Source organism: Eleutherodactylus coqui, chromosome 10, assembly GCF_035609145.1.
Source record: "Eleutherodactylus coqui strain aEleCoq1 chromosome 10, aEleCoq1.hap1, whole genome shotgun sequence".
Taxonomy (NCBI): Eukaryota; Metazoa; Chordata; class Amphibia; order Anura; family Eleutherodactylidae; genus Eleutherodactylus; species Eleutherodactylus coqui.
In genome coordinates, this window is record NC_089846.1 from 2600242 (window position 1) to 2609176 (window position 8935).

Sequence of the window (8935 nt, forward strand, 5' to 3'; positions counted from 1 at the left end):
ATGCACCTTATAATGTATTGACTAGTAATTATTAGGAAATTATAGAGCCAGTGTTTCTGGTGGCGCCACGTACCACAAAACTCTGCTACATGCACATCACACATCCCACACAAGCTCTGCTACATGGGCCTCACACACACATCACACACAACTCTGCTAGATGCACATCACACACCATGCACAGCTCTGCTACATGCGAATCACACACACCACACACAGATCTGCTACATGCGGATCACACACACCACACACAGATCTGCTACATGCGGATCACACACACCACACACAGATCTGCTACATGCGGGTCACACACACCACACACAGATCTGCTACCGGAGGGTCACACACACCACACACAGATCTACTACATGCTGATCACACACCACACACCGCTCTGCTACATGCGCGTCACACACCACACACAGCTCTGCTACATGCGCGTCACACACCACACACAGCTCTGCTACATGTGGGTCACACACACCACACACAGATCTACTACAGGCGGATCACACACAGCTCTGCTACATGCGCGTCACACACCACACACAGCTCTGCTACATGCGCGTGCCACACACCACACACAGCTCTGCTACATGCGCGTGCCACACACAGCTCTGCTACATGCGCGTGCCACACACAGCTCTGCTACATGCGCTTGCCACACACCACACACAGCTCTGCTACATGCGCATGCCACACACCACACACAGCTCTGCTACATGCGCGTGCCACACACCACACACAGCTCTGCTACATGCGCGTGCCACACACAGCTCTGCTACATGCGCATGCCACACACCACACACAGCTCTGCTACATGCGCGTGCCACACACAGCTCTGCTACATGCGCGTGCCACACACAGCTCTGCTACATGCGCGTGCCACACGCCACACACAGCTCTGCTACATGCGCGTGCCACACGCCACACACAGCTCTGCTACATGCGCGCGTCACACCCCACACACAGCACTGCTACATGCACGCGTCACACCCCACACACAGCTCTGCCACATGCACGCGCCACACACAGCTCTGCCACATGCGCGCGTCACTTGTCACACACCGCACACAGCTCTGCCACATGCGCGCGTCACACACCACACAAACTGCTTAACTACATGTATGTATCACACACCACTGCTACATGCACGTTACACACCACACACAGCTCTGCTATATGCATGTGTCGCACACACCACACACAGCTCTGGTAGATGCATGTGTCATGCGTGTGATCGTTTGATCACTTTTACTATATTCTGCGATACCAATATATGGTGTTTCTGCCATCATTTTAATAAAACTTACCACAGGCCCATCCTAATAAGTCGAACCACATGGTATTCCTGAGGGCCTTTAGAAGACCGTGGGCTGTCCTGACAACCAAACGTCACCTATTGGGGACCCCCCCAAACTCTGATCTAGGTATTTAAATGCCGCTTTGACAATGGACAGTGGCTCTAAAAGGTTAACTGCTACAATCAGCATGAATGCTGATAGTGGCTGTCCCTAGTGGTTGTCAGATGCCTAAGACACCGGTAGTCACCATATTTAGAGCAGGATTGGCTCCTGATCCTGCTCTATACAACCCCCCACGCTGGAGGATGTATATGTGTTGCTGCTCTACTCCTTACACATGGCAGCAGCACTACTGCTGTGTCAGAGCGGCCATGGAGCCCCATACCTGAGGTGCAGGGACTCCTACCAAGGAAAAGAGTCCCCTACCGCCGGATCAGTGCAACAGCCAGGACAGATGGGCTTGTCAGCACCGGTCTGAAGAACTGAGGCGCCGTGTAACATGCTCCCCTCCGCCGGCCACAGCTAAGGCTTGGGAGAAGGAGCCAACAAGCGCCATTTTGGTGAAGCCTCTTGGAGGCCGCTCCCAGTGATGACAGCGCTGAGGCCCACAGTGGGAGCAGTACAGGGATAAGCCCGTCCACCTCCACGGAGCTCTGGGAAGTTTTGGCGTCACAAGTGCCTAATATGAGTTCCAGTACCTGCGGCAGATAGACAGACAGAACCAGAGCGTGGCGGAGGCCGATGGAGGCAGCAAATCGTGGCGGAGGCCATTTCAGATATATATAATGTTCATTAATGTGATCTGTAGAGCGATGTGTTGAGGGGCAGGACACTTTGGAATAGCAGCGCTGTTATACAAGATGTACGTGAGCCTCGAGATGATGTTCGCATGTGAATCTCCAAAGACATGAAGCTCCTAAAATGTAGTGATGTACTCTGGCACTTAGGGTGCGTTACGCCATGAGGTTGGCATGCTGCAGACCTACGGTAATACAGAGTACAGATAGGATGATGGTAGGAAGAGGAAGAAGATGAGATGTTCACGCAGAGCATTGAGATAGTAATGCAGACATATCTCTTAAAAGTGTGAAGATTCAGTTAATTATGCAACATTTAAATGCAGCGGGCCAGACCTAGGAAGGGTTAAGTAGCAAGGGGTAACTAAGATGGTTGTCCCGGTGACTCTGCTGCTCCTCCTGGCAAGGTGATGAGTATGGCCTGATAGATTTTGACAGGTCTCACTGTGTGCTGCCGCAGGTGATGGTACTGGTGCATTATGTCTCCACCTGAACTATAGGTGGGGACATAGTGAGTTTGAGTAACCACCCTGGTAACTTCCCCTAAGCTCTTGATTGGGTCACCATGGGTCACTAGCGACGGCGCAGGAGCTGGTTTTGCCCTGGGTTTTCAGTGGCTGTGCAACCACGGCCGGGAGTGGCCCTGCCAGACCTGCTTTTGGGAGCAGCACCAATGGCCACATGACCTGTCCGGCCAGAAACAGGAGTGGCTACTGTGGGAGTGCCGCAGATGTTTTCAGTAGCTGCCCTGCCAGGAGACCTAGTGGTCTCAGCAGCAGTGACAGCGCCAAGCTGGAAGGGCAAGAGTGCCGGAGCCAGTTGCAGCACCTTGCTGGCCATCAGGTGAAGCACGAGTGGCCACAGCATGACAGCTGCAGCCACTTTGAATGCTATTTGTTCCTTGCCGGCGTGTGGGGGTGGGGGCTGAAGGAGTCGGCAGGAGTGGAAGCTGGAGCTGATAACGACCGCTGCGGGACAGCTGCAGCAGCTTCAAGCACTAGGTCTTCCTTGCCGGCGAATTGGGAGCTGAGGAGATATGAAGCTTACGTCTGTGGCTGCCAATCAGCAGCTGTGGGCGTTTCCTTTTACTCAGAACACCCAACCCATGTCTCCACCCATTATTCTGGTGGAGACATAATGCACCAGTATCAATGGTGATACCCCAGTGGGGTACTTCTAACGGAGTCGGGTAGGGGAAGATGTTGTTTGTTGTGATGCCAGTCTGCGTACATGTAGGGACCCATTCTGAACAAAAAATGTAAATATAAAAAAGTGGAGAACTAGAAAAAATGGGGGTAGTAGTCCTGGCCTCTGGAGCATGTAGTGCAGTACCTCAGTGCAGGAGGTAGTGGGAAGTTACTCCAGGAAGCGGGATCAGATGGTAAAACACTAATACTTTATTAGCAGGGAGAGAGTTCTTAACTTGGCAGCAGTTAAACAACTTGCATTACAGTTACTTGAAGGGGATTAAGACACTTTGACGCTAGAAAAACACTTGGATTAGACGTGGCAGGGTTAAAATTCTACTTTCTTGACCTGCTGACTTTTCACTCCAGCTTTACTTCTCTGGCTGGGAATACAAAGCGCTGTTTCTGGTTTGCTCGTCTGTACTAGCTTCTTACTGCAGTTTTCCTTTGGACAAACTCTTTTCCTTCTCTCTCTCTTTATGTCTCTCCACTGCTAACTCTTCAGAACAACTTGTCCTTGGTTACTCACACTTTGATGTTCCACTTCCCACTGCACTGGCTTTCTCCCTGTTCCTCCCCGGTCTCTATCTCAGGCTTCCCTGGACTAGATTGACTTAGCTCCGCCCACTCCTCTCTTTTATACTGCCACACTAGCTCTAAACTGCCCATCCACTCTTGCTAAGCCTGACTAACCACTCCCCTGACTGTTGCTGGGTGACTTGTACTCACCCGGGGCCGGAGAATATTACCAGAACACATAATACGGGGAGGAATATGAACCATGACATCATAACTCACGTATCACATTAGGACCTGATTGTAAGAATGCAGTCGGCACAGAATGTGCTGAGTACCCGACCCTGGGGTCCTACATAAATAACAGCGTCCTCCTACGGAGTAATGATTAACCCTTTGACAATTGGCTATGTAAATAAGCTCTGCCTCTGTCTATTATCGCCGCACCATCCTGAAACCGGCAGTTACTACCGGCCCGTTACACCTGAAGATCCAAAAGCGTCAAGGGGTTATAAAAAACCTGCTAAGTGCCTGTTCTTATGAACGCTAGACTGTTGAAGTAGACAGATGGTTTGGGGAACCTCCAGTTTTCACCTTAGAAACCCCTCCAACACACGAAGCTCTTGACCAGTCCTCTCCAAAATTCTCTAATCACCATTTATGTCCCTTTTTCTCATCAAAAGCAGTTGCCTTCATTGCAATGCGTCCCAGCGCTAACCTTGGGTGTCGACACCTTTACGCAATTTGCTGACTCCCTGAATGCACTAGGTGCCCTCTAGTGGCTGTAGTTGAAACTACATGATATAACTTAGGTAAAGTTGTAGGCACCTTTCAGAAGCTGTAAGTCACATGTAAAACATTAGGTCCATGGGCCAAATCCAGCCCACCACCTCATTTTTTGTGGTCTGCTGTACATAAAAACATGAATCAGGCGTTTACATGCAGCAACACAGCAGCAGGACTTCTAAGTTTGTCAGGAGTCCCTGGGTGCCGCACCGGAGTCTTCCCCTCCCTTCCTCTCTCCCGCTCTCTGCGGAGCAGCATCTCCAAATCCACAACCTAGCATGGAGATGGAGCCGCAGCGCACGTCTGTCATCAGGGGGCCGGGTGACATTATCCTTTCAGTTGTGAGAAGAACATCCAGCAAGCCGGGAACCGCTGAGTACGTCGGCGAACAGTCAGTATCTCCGTAATTTAACACACACTGGCTGCAGCACGCTTTCTGTGGGCCGGGGGGCACTTACCTGTAAAGCTGCACAGGGGTGCAATTATACTTTGTCTAAAAAAAAACTCTCCTTCGGCCCCAAAAGAAGTTGTTCTTTTGCTGCAGAACTCGTCCTGTGGTTCCTTCTCAGGCAGATCTGTAATGATGGGAGTTGTGGTGATTAGATGGACGGTCTTGTGGTTCCCCCCTTGGCCTATAAGAGGCTCTCGGAGGCTCCTTGTGTGCAGTGACCTCTTCTATCGCTTGTAGAGCTTATTGGCCACTAGATGCCTCTACGACGCAGAGAAGAGATTTCACCCCGTTATGAGAGGGGGCGCGTTATTGGGGTGTGAGTAGCTGGATGGTCGTAGCGATGAATTGTCCCCCACCGTTCTGACCTGAATTTAAGGAGGCACTGGGACCAGTGGATGGGGGCACACAAGGTAACCAGGCTCAGGACACCCCCTACAGACCACCAGTAGAGAGGAGCGTCTGACCAGACTGTTAGGAGGTGTTGTGACCAGTGGATGAGGGCACACATGGTGACCGGGTTCAGGACGCCCCCTACAGATCACCAGTAGAGAGGTGCATCTGACCAGACTGTTAGGAGGTGTTGGAACCAGTGGATGAGGGCACACATGGTGAACGGGCTCAGGACGCCCCCTACAGATCACCATCAGAGAGGTGCATCTGACCAGACTGTTAGGAGGTGTTGGAACCAGTGGATGGGGGCACACAAGGTGACCGGGCTCAGGACCCCCCGACAGACCACCAGTAGAGAGGAGCATCTGACCAGACTGTTAAGAGGTGCTGGGACCAGAGGCTGGGAACACACAAGGTGATCGGGCTCAGGGCGCCCCCTACAGATCACCAGTAGAGAGGAGCATCTGACCAGACTGTTAGGAGGTGTTGGGACCAGTGGATGGGGGCATACAAGGTAACCGGGCTCAGGATGCCCCCTACAGACCACCAGTAGAGAGGAGCGTCTGACCAGACTGTTAGGAGGTGTTGTGACCAGTGGATGAGGGCACACATGGTGACCGGGCTCAGGACGCCCCCTACAGATCACCAGTAGAGAGGTGCATCTGACCAGACTGTTAGGGGGTGTTGGAACCAGTGGATGAGGGCACACATGGTGAACGGGCTCAGGACGCCCCCTACAGATCACCAGCAGAGAGGTGCATCTGACCAGACTGTTAGGAGGTGTTGGAACCAGTGGATGGGGGCACACAAGGTGACCGGGCTCAGGACCCCCCGACAGACCACCAGTAGAGAGGAGCATCTGACCAGACTGTTAGGGGGTGTTGGGACCAGTGGATAGGGACACACAAGGTGACCGGGCTCAGGACACCCCCTACAGACCACCAGTAGAGAGGAGCATCTGACCAGACTGTTAAGAGGTGCTGGGACCAGAGGCTGGGAACACACATGGTGACCGGGCTCAGGACATCCCGACAGACGACCAGTAGAGAGGAGCGTCTGAGCAGACTGTTAGGCGGTGTTGGGATCAGTGGATGAGGGTACACAAGGTGACCGGGCTCAGGACATCCCGACAGACCACCAGTAGAGAGGAGCGTCTGAGCAGACTGTTAGGAGGTGTTGGGATCAGTGGGTGAGGGCACACAAGGTGACCCGGCTCAGGACATCCCGACAGACCACCAGTAGAGAGGAATGTCTGACCAGACTGTTAGGAGGTGTTGGGACCAGTAAATAGGGTCACACATGGTGACCGGGCTCAGGATGCCCCCTACAGACCACCAGTAGAGAGGAGCATCTGACCAGACTGTTAGGAGGTGTTGTGATCAGTGGATGAGGGCACACAAGATGACCGGGCTCAGGACGCCCCCTACAGACCACCAGTAGAGAGGAGCATCTGACCAGATTGTTAGGAGGTGTTGTGACCAGTGGATGAGGACACAAAAGGTGACCGGGCTCAGTATGCCCCCGACAGACCACCAGTAGAGAGGAGCATCTCACCAGTCTGTTAAGAGATGTTGGGACGAGTGGATGCATGAGGACACACAATGTGACCGGGCTCAGGACGTCACAACAGACCACCATTAGAGATTAGCGCGTGACCAGAATATTAGGAAGTATTAAGAAGAATGGATGGGGGGGACACAAAGTGACGAGGCTTAGAACGCCCCAGACAGAACACCAGTAGAGAGGAGCATCTGACCAGACTGTTAAGAGATGCTGGGACCAGTGGCTGGGAGCACACAAGGTGACCGGGCTCAGAAGAGCGTCTGAGCAGACTGTTAGGCGGTGTTGGGACCAGTAGGTGGGGGGCACACAAGGTGACCGGGCTCAGGACGCCCCCTAGAGACCACCAGTAGAGAGGAGCATCTGACCAGACTGTTAGGGGTTGTTGGGAACAGTGGATGTGTGAGGGCACACAAGGTGACCAGGCTTAGGACGCCCCCTACAGACCACCAGTAGAGAGGAGCGTCTGACCAGACTGTTAGGAGGTGTAGGGACCAGTGGATGAGGACACACAAGGTGACCGGGCTCAGGACACCCCCTACAGACCACCAGTAGAGAGGAGCATCTGACCAGACTGTTAGGAGGTGTTGGGACCAGTGGATGGGGGCACACAAGGTGACCGGGCTCAGGACGCCCCCTACAGACCACCAGTAGAGAGGAGCGTCTGACCAGACTGTTAGGAGATGTTGGGACCAGTGGATGGGGGCACACAAGGTGACCGGGCTCAGGATGCCCCCTACAGACCACCAGTAGAAAGGAGCATCTGACCAGACTGTTAGGAGGTGTTGGGACCAGTGGATGGGGGCACACAAGGTGACCGGGCTCAGGACGCCCCCTACAAACCACCAGTAGAGAGGAGCGTCTGATTGTACAACAACCACCAGCAGCCCTAGCTTTTTCTTTTTCTCGACGTTATGGAGGGGAACCGGGTTATCTGCAACGATGAATACTATGATATACACTATATATAGATTAGTGAATATCATAGCTGAAAACATTTGAGCACATCTCAGAGATTTTGAAAACAAGGCAAGATTTTTTTGTCCCGTCCCCCGTGTATTTAGGACGTGTTTCCAACCTACAGCATTTAAATTTGCAAGATGTGACTCCCTTCATCACACCCCAAAATAATACAGTACTCCTAAACTATTACCCCCAGACCCACTAAACTGATATATAGATCTAGGACCAAGTCCCCCAAAATCAATAAGGGCCCAAACCAGAACCTAAACAAATATAAACCCTCTAAATAAGTACCAACCGCAGGCTAACCCTGTGAGTGAGTATAAACCCCGGACCACCCAAATAAATACAGGCAAATGACAAGACCTCCAAACTCAATCCAGATGCTTCATTATACACACGAGACCCTCTAAATAAACACTACTCCAGACCCCTAAAAATACTACAGACTCCTGGACAGACCCCGTTATGTCATATATAACCCCTTGCCCATATACCCTAAATGAATATAGATCCGAATCTAGACATCTGAACTAATGCAGAGCCAGGACCAGACCCTCTATACACCAATGCAGACCCCCACCAGACATTAGCTCCCAGGATCATGTGGTGATGTCCAAAAGAAAGAAGGAAAGTAGAAACGAGGAGAGGTAGGTATAAGGTGACCAGATTTTCCCAAGGTCAGAGCAGAACAAGGGGTGTGGCCAGGGGCGGGGCTTATCACAACCTATGATTTTACCTCTGTCATTATAAAATGTACAGGGCCATTTAAAAAAAGACATGGAGTAAATTCCGCAGCATTTCTGCAAAGCAAAAACAGTAAAAATCTGTAAAATTGGTACAGATTTTGACTAGAAATCAGCCGCATGCGCACAACTGATTTCATACTATGCGGCGCTTCCCCACACCTCTTCTGAAGGCTTCCACCACAGTGGCTTCAGTAGTAATAATGACCCCTACAGTGGTCTCAGTAGTAATAGT